The 13,089-nt window shown below is 34.3% G+C and overlaps 1 protein-coding gene and 1 pseudogene across 6 annotated transcripts in view; both read left to right on the top strand.

The window, feature by feature from the left end:
- QTGAL (queuosine-tRNA galactosyltransferase) overlaps positions 1 to 13,089 on the top strand; it is a 147,796-nt gene that overhangs the window by 50,341 nt on the left and 84,366 nt on the right. The gene's annotated exons all lie outside the window — the stretch shown is intronic.
- LOC148132160 (uncharacterized) lies at positions 1,654 to 2,710 on the top strand (annotated as a pseudogene).

The raw sequence follows: 13,089 nt of genomic DNA on the forward strand, positions 1-13,089 counted from the left end.
ACCTAAAATTTCCATTGCTAAGTGAGACAGTTGTTAAGTGAGGTCTGCCTCATTTTATGATCTGTTTTGACAAAGTTGTTTATCAAATCACTGCAGTTGTTACGTGAATTACGTGGTTGTTAAATCTGGCTTCCCCCATTGACTTTGCTTGCTGAAACCTAGCTGGAAAGGTTACAAATGGTGATCACATGATCCCAGGACAGCCATAAATATATGTCAATTAGCAAACACCCATATTTTGATCACATGAACATGGGGATGCTGCCATGGTCATAAGTGTGAAAACTGGTCATAAGGCATTTTTTTCAGTGGTGGTGTAACTTTGAACGGTCACTAAATGAATGGTTGTAGGTTGAGGATCACCTGTATTATGGCATATACAAACTACTGCTTAAAGTTTTACTCTCCTATTCTAGATTTCAGATGAAATGTAGTGTATAATATGATGGTCTGTTTTTTGAGAAACCAATGCAACTCCTTTGTGGGTATGTCAGAAACTTTGTATTAGCATCTCTATGTTTTATTTCCTTTTATCACTACAGTAATAATAATAAAGATAATTAACTTTTCTTCTGCATTTTTATCTATGAAGGATTTAAGACTGCTGTGAGAATCTCCAAAATAAATGTTTGTATTAAAAATAACCACTTCCAGTAGCAAAGAGGGTTAGGGTTAGGGTTATTTCCCCATGCAGTTCACACTTTTTTTTAATCAGTTAGAATCAGAAGGCATATTCTGGTAACATTTTGCATTTGACTAATAATAATAATAGCAATAATAATAATAACAACAACAACAACAACAACAACAACAATAATAATAATAACAACAAAACAACAACAATAATAATAACATTATTATTATTATTATTATTATTATTATTATTATTATTATTATTATTATTATTATTATTATTATTATTATTATTTCTAAAAAGCAAACTGAATGATACCGCACAGCTGGATCATCAAGTGCCTGAATATGCAAGTGCATTGGTACTTTCACTGCAAATGCGATAAAGCACTGGAAAACAGAACCGTTTATTGGAAGTGAAAGCTACGGACTGGTCAACATCAAAAGAGGGATTTTCCAGGGTGATTCTTTGTCACCTTTGCTGTTCATCATCGCCATGACCCCCCTGTCAACAATATTACAGAAAACTAACCTGGGTTATCAAACGGCTAAAAATTCACAGAAAATCTCTCAACTGCTGTACATGGATGATCTGAAGTTATACGGAAAATCAGAAATTGAAATCCAGTCACTGACCAATAAAGTTCGAATTTTCAGCACTGACATCAGCATGGAGTTCGGTCTGGACAAATGCGCCACAGTGGCACTGAAGAAAGGGAAGATCATAGAAACTGATGGAATTGAAATGCCCAATGGACAAACCATCAAGTGCCACCAACCCGAAGCCTAAAATACCTGGGCAAACTGCAGCTGGACAATATCAAGCATGGGCAAATGAAAAATATGGTCAGCAAAGAATACACACAAAGGGTCAGAACACTTCTAAAAAGCAAACTGAATGGTGGTAACACCATCAGGGCTATAAATACCTGGGCCATAGCCGTCATGAGATATACTGCTGGGATTGTAAACTGGACACAGGCAGAGTTGGACAGCCTGCATAGGAAAACAAGAAAACTGATGACCATACACTATACGCTGCACCTGCGTAGTGACGTTGACAGGCTATATTTTCCCAGAAAAGCAGGTGGCAGAGAACTTTTGCAAGTGAAGCAGACAGTCGAAGAAGAGAAGCATGCTCTGGCAGATTATGTGAAAGACAGTGTTGAACCAGCTTTGATGGTGGTCAACAAGAGGAAGCTGCTCAAAGTGCAGCAAACCAAGAATCAATATAGAAAAACAGCGATGCAAACTCGGGCTGACAGCTGGCGTAACAAAGCACTGCATGGACAGTTCCTTGAAAAGATCCAAGGAAAAGTAGATAAGGAAAAGACCTGGTTATGGCTGACCAATGGAACACTAAAGAAAGAAACAGAAGGCCTGATTCTTGCAGCCCAAGAACAAGCCATCAGAACAAATGTAATTAAAGCCAGAATAGAAAAATCTGCTGATGACCCCAAATGCAGACTCTTCAAAGAAGCGGACAAAACCATTGATCACATACTGAGCTGTTGCAAGACAATCGCTCAGACTGACTACAAACAACATCACAACACAGTTGCTCAGATGGTCCACTGGAACTTGTGTCACAACTACTATCTGCCTGTAGCAAAGAACTGGTGGGACTGTAAGCCTGAAAAAGTGGTTGAAAATGAGCATGCAAAACTACTGTGGGACTTCTGAATACAGACTGACAAAGTTTTGGAACACAATACCCTGGATATCATGATTGTGGAGAAGAAAAAAGTGTGGATCATTGACATTGCCATACCTGGTGACAGCAGAATCAACGAGAAACAACTTGAAAAAGTCACCAGATATCAGGACTTGAGAATTGAACTGCAGAGACTCTGGCATAAACCAGTGCAGATGGTTCCAATAGTACTCGGCACACTGGGTGCTGTGCCTAAAGACCTAGGCAAGCACTTAAAAACAATTGGCGCTGACAAGATCACCATTGGTCAGCTGCAGAAGGCCACCTTACTAGGATCTGCTTGCATAATTCGCCGATACATCATGCAGTCCTAAACACTTGGGAAGTGTTCGACTAGTGATTTGTGATACGAAACCCAGCATAGTTATCTCGTTTGCTGTGTATACTGTCACTTTTGTGTATAATAATAATAATAATAGGAACATCATCTTTAATTTGAAATTGATTTTAAAAAGTCAGGCTAAAAGGAATGAAAAGTGCTATGTGAAATTATTTTTAATAGGAGGCCTAACACTGACATTAGAAGGATTATTTTTTTTCAGTTCCTTGAAACAACTTAAGTGAGATATATGATCTTTATCCAACATCTGTAAAAATACTTCAGATTTTTTTCTCCTTTTTCCAAGTGAAAAAGAAGTAGCAAAAACTTTCCTTATAGAAATGCCATGATAATGCTAAAAATAATCAGTGAAATTCCCAAGACTTTACTATTAGAAATATTATATCAGGATAGAATACTTTTGCTGCTGAACAACTTTCTTAGAAGATATTTATCCTAAAGTTCTCCTCTACCTGTACTGTTTTGAAGCATTTGTACCCTGCTCTTTTGCTTTATTACTGCTATTTACAGGTCATGTTACAATGGTAGTTTAAATGTGAACTGTCAATATGATTAGTCCTGCAGGAGGTGCAGGGTACACCATTTCTGAGTGAAACATTGCATTGATAAACTGATAAATATGAAGAGAACAAGAAACAGAATATAGTGTATACAGCACTGATGTTATTAATATGACCATTAGAGAAGAAAAATTCCTTAACAAGAGGAATTGTTTTAATATACGAATAAACAATAGGACTGATCAGTGGATAAGGAGTTTATATTTTACTTACTGAACTTAAACTGTACTCTGTCATCTGAAATCACAGAACAGGGATTTGGTAAGGATATGCATATTGGTAGTTAGAATAGTTATGGATAAAAATGCATCTAATTTTCTGAAATGGTTTTGCCCATTTGCCCGTAAGTAATTTATACTTATCCACCCTTGAATCTCATAAGACCCAATCACTATAATACTTTCTGTCTCTTAACCATGGTTAAAAAGACATGCTGTGGGATTGTGTACCAATTTGACCAGCCTCTTATTTCAGCATGTTTTGCTTCTCTTCATCTGACAATATTAATTGTAGTTTAATTACTTTACCCATAGCTAGTTAAATTTTGTGGATATAAGGGCACTAAATATTTTTTAAATGTTTAATATCTTGAAGGTTTTTCTTTATTTTTATTTTTTAAACAACCACTTCGACAGATATCTAACAGGCTGACTTTTTGGTTTTGAGAAATTCTAAATTATCTATTTCTTTGTTTTTACTTGCAATTTTTGCTGATCCTTTCATTTTTCAGTGTTAGTTTTGTTTTTAACTGGCTGTTTCCCCTAATTTCTACTTTCACTGTAGATTTTTATTAGCTATGTTGGTGGTGGTGATTTGTTCAATGTTTGAACAATTTGGCTATTAGTAATTTTACATTTCACTGAAGTTGCAGTTAGTGCCTCATTAAAAAAAACACCAAAGTGAACCAAATTCGCTGATGATGTAAAGCTGTTCAATACCACAGACAATACTGCTACCCTACAAAAAGATCTTGACTATGTATCTGAATGGTCAAACAAATGGCAACTTCAAATCTCAACAAATAAATGCTCTGTCCTACATATTGGCAAAAAAATCAGAAAATAAAATACAAGCTGAATAGCCAAGATCTTGTTGATGACCCAAGCTCTGTAAAGGACCTTGGAATACTCACCTCTAATGATCTAAGTGCTAGAGCCCACTGCAACTACATAGCCAAAAAGGCATTAAGAGTTGTTAACCTAATCCTACGTAGCTTTTTCTCTGGTAATATCACACTACTAACCAGAGCATACAAAACATTTGCTAGACCAATACTCGAATACAGTTCATCAGTCTGGAACCCTCATTACGTATCTGATATTAACACAATTGAGAAAGTCCAGAAATATTTCACAAGAAGAGTTCTCCACTCTTCTACTCGTTGTAGAATACCTTATGCCACCAGACTTGAAATTCTAGAACTAGAAAACCTTGAATTACGCCGTCTTCGGTCTGACTTAAGCATGGTATATAAAATCATACATTGCAATGTCCTACCTGTCAATGAATACTTCAGCTTCAACCATAACAACACAAGAGCACACAATAGATACAAACTCAAAGTAAACCGCACCAAACTTGATTGCAGGAAATACGACTTCAGCAATAGAGTGGTCAATGTCTGGAATACTCTACCCGACTCTGTAGTCTCTTCCCCAAACCCCAAAAACTTTAACCTTAGACTGTCTACTATTGACCTCACCCCTTTCCTAAGAGGTCTGTAGGGGCGTGCATAAGCGCACCAACGTGCCTACCGTCCCTGTCCTATTGTTTCTCTTATTCTTTTATTTTTCTTATATGTACCCATTTCATGTATTCACAACTATGTATACACTTATACTTATTATCTTGTAAACAATTGGCAAATCAAATAAATAAATAAAAATAAATAAATAAATGATGGAAACTCTGCTTTGTGACTGTAATCTCACTGCAATTTAGCTTCTGTGAATACATTAATCATAAATATATACTGACTTAGTAGAACTAAACAGAACATCTAGACTGGAAAGAGTTCTACCTTATTTCCTTTATTATCCTTCACATTGCAAAGTTTTTCTATTCAAAATTATTTATTAAGATTCAGATGGGGAACATTTCTATGGTTGTTATAGAACTCCTAGAGCATGATAATTTTTTTTAAAGGACACTATGTCCATCAGACAGTGGAGAGACTGCCTGACGCCAGGATGAGATAATAAATAGTGAAAGGCGTCTACTGAAGATTTTGCAGGAATGAACAATGTGCATGACATACTTAAGAGTGATAATATGGTGGTGATCTTAGAAACATATATTTGGGGTTTTTTATAGGCTAGAAGTGGTTGAAGTTTGTACAAGCCTTCAGATAACTTTTATGTCCCTTGACATTCTTAGTAATGGAAGAGTTGGTGCATTCATACATTTTGCATGTATTTATTTTCCAATTCCAAGTTCAATTTTGCTGGCCCAAGAATAAAGAGAAGAGTAAAAGGGCTGTACTTTATCAGATTTAGAATTCAGTTTTTCATAACCTAATAAATAGAGCTTGCGGATGTGAAGGTATTCTTGGTATTTCAGAGCAGTGTTCAGTTAAGATCAGATTTACTTTGTATGCTTGCCAATATTATTTATCTAGTTTAATAAATGGGGAGGAGGACATGACTACAATCAATCCACTTAAAACTGCTGTACAACCTCAGCCACAGCAATAAAGAGGAAAATACATAACATCAAGGGGAAGTGGTCATCTACTAGTCACCAAATAGAGTAGTGATCAATCATTGATTTGGAGTTGGATGCAAAACTGATTGAAGTTCTATTCTTTATCTTTGCCTACTCTGTTTCCTTCCTGTATTTCTGTCCGCTTTTTTGAGGGAGAGAGTAATCAAATATGATTTTGGATATGTAACAAAGAAATCTTTCTGTCCTCTAGCATTACTGTCATTAATTTCCTTTGTTCAGATAGATGGATAAAATAGACATACAAAATCTACTCAAAAGAAATGTACACCCAGGATATTTTCATGAAGGTAGGACTTTTACTCAGTGTTAAGTACAAAAATCATATAGGCTGCGACATGAGGGATGGATAAATGGATGGCTTCTCCAATTTCTTTTTAGTATTCTATTAAGAAGCTAGTCCATTTTTCTAAATTGCTTTTTTCTGGGCTCATATTTTAGACAGATATATTTTGTCTAAAAAGTCAGCTGTGCAGTTTGGGTATGTTCTTGGCACAGTGCTGTGCTTGAATGTTTCATTGATGATTTGTACTTTTTCCCATTTAAGTACGATAACTGCTTCCTCATTCTTGATGAGGATAATGATGAAAAAACTTGCCATCTAGCCATAGATTTGCAAACCTTAGTCATATCTAGATTTTAATTTGAATGCTTGTCACATTCCAGATTGAAACAGCCATTATTTCAGTAGTGTTAGAAAGAACTGTAATGTTGGTCCAGGACAGGATTCAAATTCAAATTCATGCTTGATTGTAAACTCCACTGGTGAGTTCATGCTAGTCTTCATGTAATCTATTTCAAATAATGGTTGTTTTGTCCAAATATGTGGAAAAGTAAAAGCAAAATTACCTTGGGATTTTTGGGGAAAGGTGTAAATGATATGCAGAGCACATCATGAGAAAGGCAGAGCTAGATGAATCAAAAGTTGGAATTAAGATTGCCAGGAGAAATATCAATAACCTCAGATATGCAGATGATACCACTTTAAAGGCAGAAAGTGAAGAGGAACTAAAGGGCCTCTTGATGCGGGTAAAGAAGGAAAGTGCAAAAGTTGGCTTGAAACTCAACATTAAGAAAACTAAGATCATGGCATCCAGCCCTCTCAATTCCTGGCAAATAGATGGGGAAGAAATGGAGGTAGTGACAGATTTTATTTTCCTGAGCTCCAAGATCACCGCAGATGGGGACTGCAGCCAAGAAATTAAAAGACGCTTGCTCCTGAGGAGGAAAACTGGCAAATCTAAACAGCATACTAAAAAGCAGAGATATCATCCTGCCAACAAAAGTGTGTATAGTCAAGGCTATGGCTTTCCCAGTTGCAATGTATGGCTGTGGACCATAAGAAAAGCTGACCACCAAATAATTAAGGCCTTTTAACTATGGTGCTAGAGAAGATTCCTGCGAATTTCCTGGATTGCAAGCCAATCAAACTGGTCAGTCCTAGAGGAGATCAACTCTGACTGTTCTTTAGAAGGCCAGATCCTGAAGATGAAACTTAAACACTTTGGCCACCTAATGAGAAGGAAGGACTTACTGGAGAAGAGCCTAATGCTGGGAAAGATTGAGGGCAATAGAAGAAGGGGACAACAGAGAATGAGATGGCTGGATGGAGTCACTGAAGCAGGAGACGTGAGCTTAAATGGACTCCAGAAGATGGTAGAGGACAGGAAAGCCTGGAGGAACATTGTCCATGGGGTCGCGATGGGTCAGACAGGACTTCGCAACTAACAACAACAATAAATGATTTAGCTTTATTAGCTTTATTTTATATGCCAGTGTAATTTTTATTTGTAATTAATTATTTCTGACAATTAGTCTGGCATTTATAATTTTAATATCTAATATTTTATTCTTAGATAAAATATTTAAATATTTAATAATATTTTTCTTGCGTTGCTGTTTCCATTATTGCCTTTCAAATTATTCAATTTTAAGAACCTAGATAGGATTTCAAGTTGTTTTTTACTGAAAAAGTCCTACTAAAACTTTCTCTTTATAGTTCTAAAACACTTCTGTAAATTGAACTGCTAAATAATAATGAAATCTAGTACTTTATTTTTCCTTGGCCTTCCTCCTGTTGCCAGAGTGCTTAACAGAGAATTTATGTCATTGGCAAAGAGCATGTTTTCCCATTTGAAGCTCATAAAACACAGATAATTTTAAAGTCTGAAAAATAACTGAGCTGGAAGTTAAAGCAAACTATTTCCTCCAAAAACAACTAAACCATTCTTTTTAAGGAATAAGTGGACAGGCTATCACCCATTGAGTCTTTCCTGAGCAATTTGTAAAAGTTGCTGATAAAATATTTTAGATCAATTATAGTAAACTTTTGAATAATATTTAAGGATGATTAACAAATGTGATAGTGGAACTTCAAGGCCAGAATGTTGAGGGGATCAATGCACATTTACTATAAGAGTCTCACATCTCTTTCTGCATTAAACAGATATTCCCTTGATAGGTTTCTCTGTTCTTCCAAGCAGGAAGATTTCACTGAAGCAGGAAAGAGAAGAAAAGAAAGGATCTATTGAATCACCCACAAATAGTCTTTAGGGGTTAAACATTGCAAGTGGCATTATGGATCTGTAAACCATTTTTACCTCTTGCAAAGTCATATGAAATGAGATCCAGTTTAAGCAATGTAATTAGCATATGGTCCAAAATGTATACATGATGCTGACTTTCTTTGTGCTGCTCTTTTTTCAGCCCTACCAGGTTTCAGAAGTTGGAATGGACAGGAATGCTGACAAAACTTTCCTTGTCAAAGTGTTGATGTGTTAGATAAAAATAGTGAAACCATTTTAGGTGGCTTCTAAAACAAAATATATGAGGAAATTAGTTTAGTTAATGTTAGAATAAAATCATTATTAAGTTTGTTATCATAATTGGCTAATATAGAAAGATAGTAGAATATAGCATATATTCCTCAACAATATAACATTAATTATTATTAATAAATCATTATTATTAACATTAATTCCTCAACAATTCTGCATGTGTAGCCAGGTGGATTTCTGCATGAATTTAAAGATCCAAGGCTAACCATTAAAAGAAATTGATCTTATATAAAATTAGGAAATTGAAAAAAACAGGTTTCTGAATGAGGATCTGTGGCGGACTAGAAGAGCTGTAACTACTGTATCAAAGATAGAAGGAGCAGAAAATTGAAGCAGAGATAGGCCCCTAGATAATAAATTTTGGCCAGCACTGTGAATTGAGTGGCTGAGGATTAAGGAGTTTCACAGCTTCAATGAAGCTTATTAGAATGCAAGATTCACAAAAACACCTCACTTTATTAATCACTATTGGATGTAATTCATTTACAGTTAAGAAGAGGTTTTTCTAAGTGCAAGGATAAAATAATTACACTTGGTGAGTCAACATTCTTTCTGGATTAAAGCAGGAGGGAAAACATCTACATGGGGTTAGGTCTCATTGGGAATGTATGCTCTAATTAATGATCGATAAATCTTCTGTAAAGAACTTATTGACAGATTAATGGGCTTTTCTTATGAACACTGCATTTAATAGAAGATTGGATTGAAGTGATCTTACAAATAGAACTTCTTAGAAAAATATTAAAATTTATAAGTTAAACTATGACAGTTTTTAAAAAATGACAATTTAATGATATTGATGCATGGAAACTTTAAAATGCCAATTCAAGAGAGTATAATTATTTTTCTGCACAATGTAAATCTATTTTGGGAATAGACATGACTTGGATTTTGAAGAATTTGAATTTAAGGTTCATAGAGAAAATACTGCCAAAGAGCTTTGCAGATTATAATTCAGTGAGTTTCATTTTTAAATGGAAACCCAGTTCTTTCAGATGGTCGTTAAATAAAATGTTGATACAGAAAGAAGTAATAGTGAAAGACTGTAAAAAAATTAAATGGTTTTATTTTTATAAAAATCAATCTTAATTAAGCTATAGATGTAAGAATGATTTGGGAAAATTGTCATGAGCAGTTTATGCAACATAATAGTAAACTCAAAAAGAAGAGGCAACAAGACACAAATTATTTTGGATGAGATTTAAAAAATGAAAAAGTTTCCAGAGAAAGTAAATATTTCTCAATAATTCTACAGTGACAATTTTCTATGTTAACACTAAAAGAAATGGAAATGACAATGAATTATGCAAAAGAAAAAATGTTTTTGCAGATAAACCAGGGAAATGGTGAACATATAAATTATGAAAAGAAAAAAAAGAAAATGGTATTGAAATTATAAGAGGGAGATACTGTAATAACACTATCAAAACTATCAAAAAGGATCTCATCAATATCATTCCAACTTATGGGAAGGAGAAGAATTTTCCCAGTGGAAAATAGATGCATATTTAAAGAAACAGAATTCCTAAAGATTACAGAGAAATAGAAACAGATTATGACAGCCCCCAAAACAATAAGGAATGTTTACAGTTATTAAAAAAGGCTAAAACAGAAATTGTGCCTGGACCTGATGGATTATTAACAATGCATTTCCTATAATATTATAAATAAGCTTTGAGGATGTACTTTACATCTTTTACAAAATATGATGGTGGTATACAGAGAGTAAGATGCCAGAGGGCTACAGAGATGCCAGAGATCTGGAGAAAAGCTAATATTATATTGTCAGGTGATTTGGGTGGAGAGACAGATTAATATCCAAGGAGGGAAAATATTTGGCAAGAAACTATAAGCTGATATCATTATTAAGTCAAAGTTATAAATTATTTAATAGAGATTTTGGCTGAGAAATTGAAAATAAGTTTGCAGGAATTTATTCATAAGGGTCAATGTGGGTTTTTACCTAAGTTTAATACTGTATAAGAAATGTTCTACATTTTGGAACATTTGGAGCAATACAATGAAAACAAGGTGCACCGATTTTCTTAGACATAGAGAACACCTTTTACAATTTGAATGGGCCTTCCTGGTTGCACAATTTGGAAGATAGGAATTTTGGAGAGCATTTTATTAAATTAGTAAGATTGATTTATATTTCCCAGAAAGCACAAATAATTGTCAATGGAGATCTAACAAAAGCCTATGAGATCCAAAAAGGGTTATGACAGGTATATTTATTGTTTCTTCTCCTGTTTATTTTACTTCTTCAAATATTGAACAGTGATATAAAACAAGATTAGAGAATTGTAGGAGTAAAGATTTAAAAAATAAACTTATAGAATAATGTAATTTGCTAATAATTTTTAAAGTATTTATTGATTGTTTTATCTTTGATGTATGCCACCCAGAGTCATGTGTTTGTTAGATGGGCAGCTATATAAATTGGATGAATAAATAAATATCTTCTTTTATTGTCCCAAAAGTGCTTTCCAAAAGGCAGCTGGACTTTCTTGTTTTTTTTTTCCTTTGAAAACATTTTTCTTCTCATCCAAGAAGCTTTTTCGATTTGTCATCAATTGAAAAAGTTTCTTGGATAAGGAGTAAAAGTTTTTCAAAGAAAAAAAAACCCAAAGAAAATCCTTTTGTCTTTTGGAAAAGCACCTTTGGGACAACCATGACCTGGATGATTGAGAATCTCTATACATGTCTTCTTTTATTGCTGACTGGAAACTGCTTAGGATCTATTTACTTTATAATCAGGTGAGAAAAGAATCACGATGTAACTTTAGAGAAAGAATGTAAACTTAAAAAGTCTAAAATAGTATTTTTAACTGCTGTAAAGAACAGTGAAAACTCTTCTTCCTATCTTTTTTTTCTATCTTTTTTCTAGTGGTTTTTTTTTTTTTACGTTAGTTTCTTCTTTTATTTCTTTTTCTTCTCTTTTACTATCTTTCAGCTTTTATTATTTATTCTTGCTTTTAAAACTTTAAATAAAATTATATTTAAAAAAGGGGAAATGGAGAAAAAAAACCTATGAGTTCTGAAGAGTGTGAGAGTATATGGCTCTGTGAGATTATGAATGAGTGAGAAAGACAGAAGAAACTCTCCCAAGACTTAGTTTATTGTAATACCGACATTTTATTCTTGGTTTTTACGTAGAGTTTAATGCATTTATTACATGTATATAATAAATTTGTTGAAGTTTAAAAGAGTTAGTTCCTTTGGGAAAATGCAACTGAAAACATCACTTACAAATAAGACTCAGTGTACCTAAATATCTCTAGATTTTCCAAGACAAAAATGCTACCAGGGAATCCAGGGTAAGCAAGCACTTGAGATCTTCCTGCTCAGTGCTGTGGGGTATCAGACTCTGCATGTAATAATGTTTGTTCGTTTTTCTGCCAGCTGCAGAGAATTCAAGGCCAACTTCTGGCTACAATGAATTTTAAGACAGTGGGGGATTGTTCCATTATGTGATATAGTTGTTTGGGGAAGTCGGCATGCTGCTTAATTCCTCTTCCACTGGCAGTTAAGGAACAAAATAGAGCAGTTTGTATTAACTCAGAGTGCATTTCTTGGATTTGTGCACAGTACTTATTGTGAGGTAGATTAAGATTTTGTGTCTGGCACAGGCATCGAGCCAATTACTGTACTCTTATCTAATAAATTCAGTGATACACAAAAATATTTCCTGCCTTTGGTTCATGTGCCACAAATCCAATATGGCCATGGATCTTGTTATGAGTGTGTATTAAGAAGCTATAAGAAAGAATGCCTACATAGATTCATGTTTACAGAAAATCTAGCAATGTGCAATGTGTAATAAATTTATAATGCTATTTGAAGTAGACTTTGTCTTTGATAAGGAGCTAAAAGCAGAGGGCAGCTTTGTGAGGCAATTGGGACCTACATCTAGAAAGGCAGGAGACAATGTTCTAATGTTTTGTGAGGATGTCTAATGTAATTCTGTTTTAGCTCCCAAGTAGCAGCTTTTTGTCCATGTAAAATTGGGTACTGTATAATTTCTCAAATATGAACTTTCTTTCAAAAATATATATTTCTGAGTCTCAAACTGCCTAATATTGTGATGAAAAAATATGTGTTATTTTAAGTTATGGTTTGCCAACATCTTGTTCCTGATGGTTTTGATTTCTGTTATACTTATTTGCCAAGAAACTGCAGGGTACATACCATATTATAAGCAGAACATCTCTCCCTTACCCGCTAATTTTTTTCTCTCTTGGATTTGCTTAGATTGGATAATGAATAAGCACGTCTAATATG

This window comes from Notechis scutatus, chromosome 2, assembly GCF_049901735.1.
Source record: "Notechis scutatus isolate UNSWTSFEM ecotype Mainland chromosome 2, rNotScu1.2, whole genome shotgun sequence".
Taxonomy (NCBI): Eukaryota; Metazoa; Chordata; class Lepidosauria; order Squamata; family Elapidae; genus Notechis; species Notechis scutatus.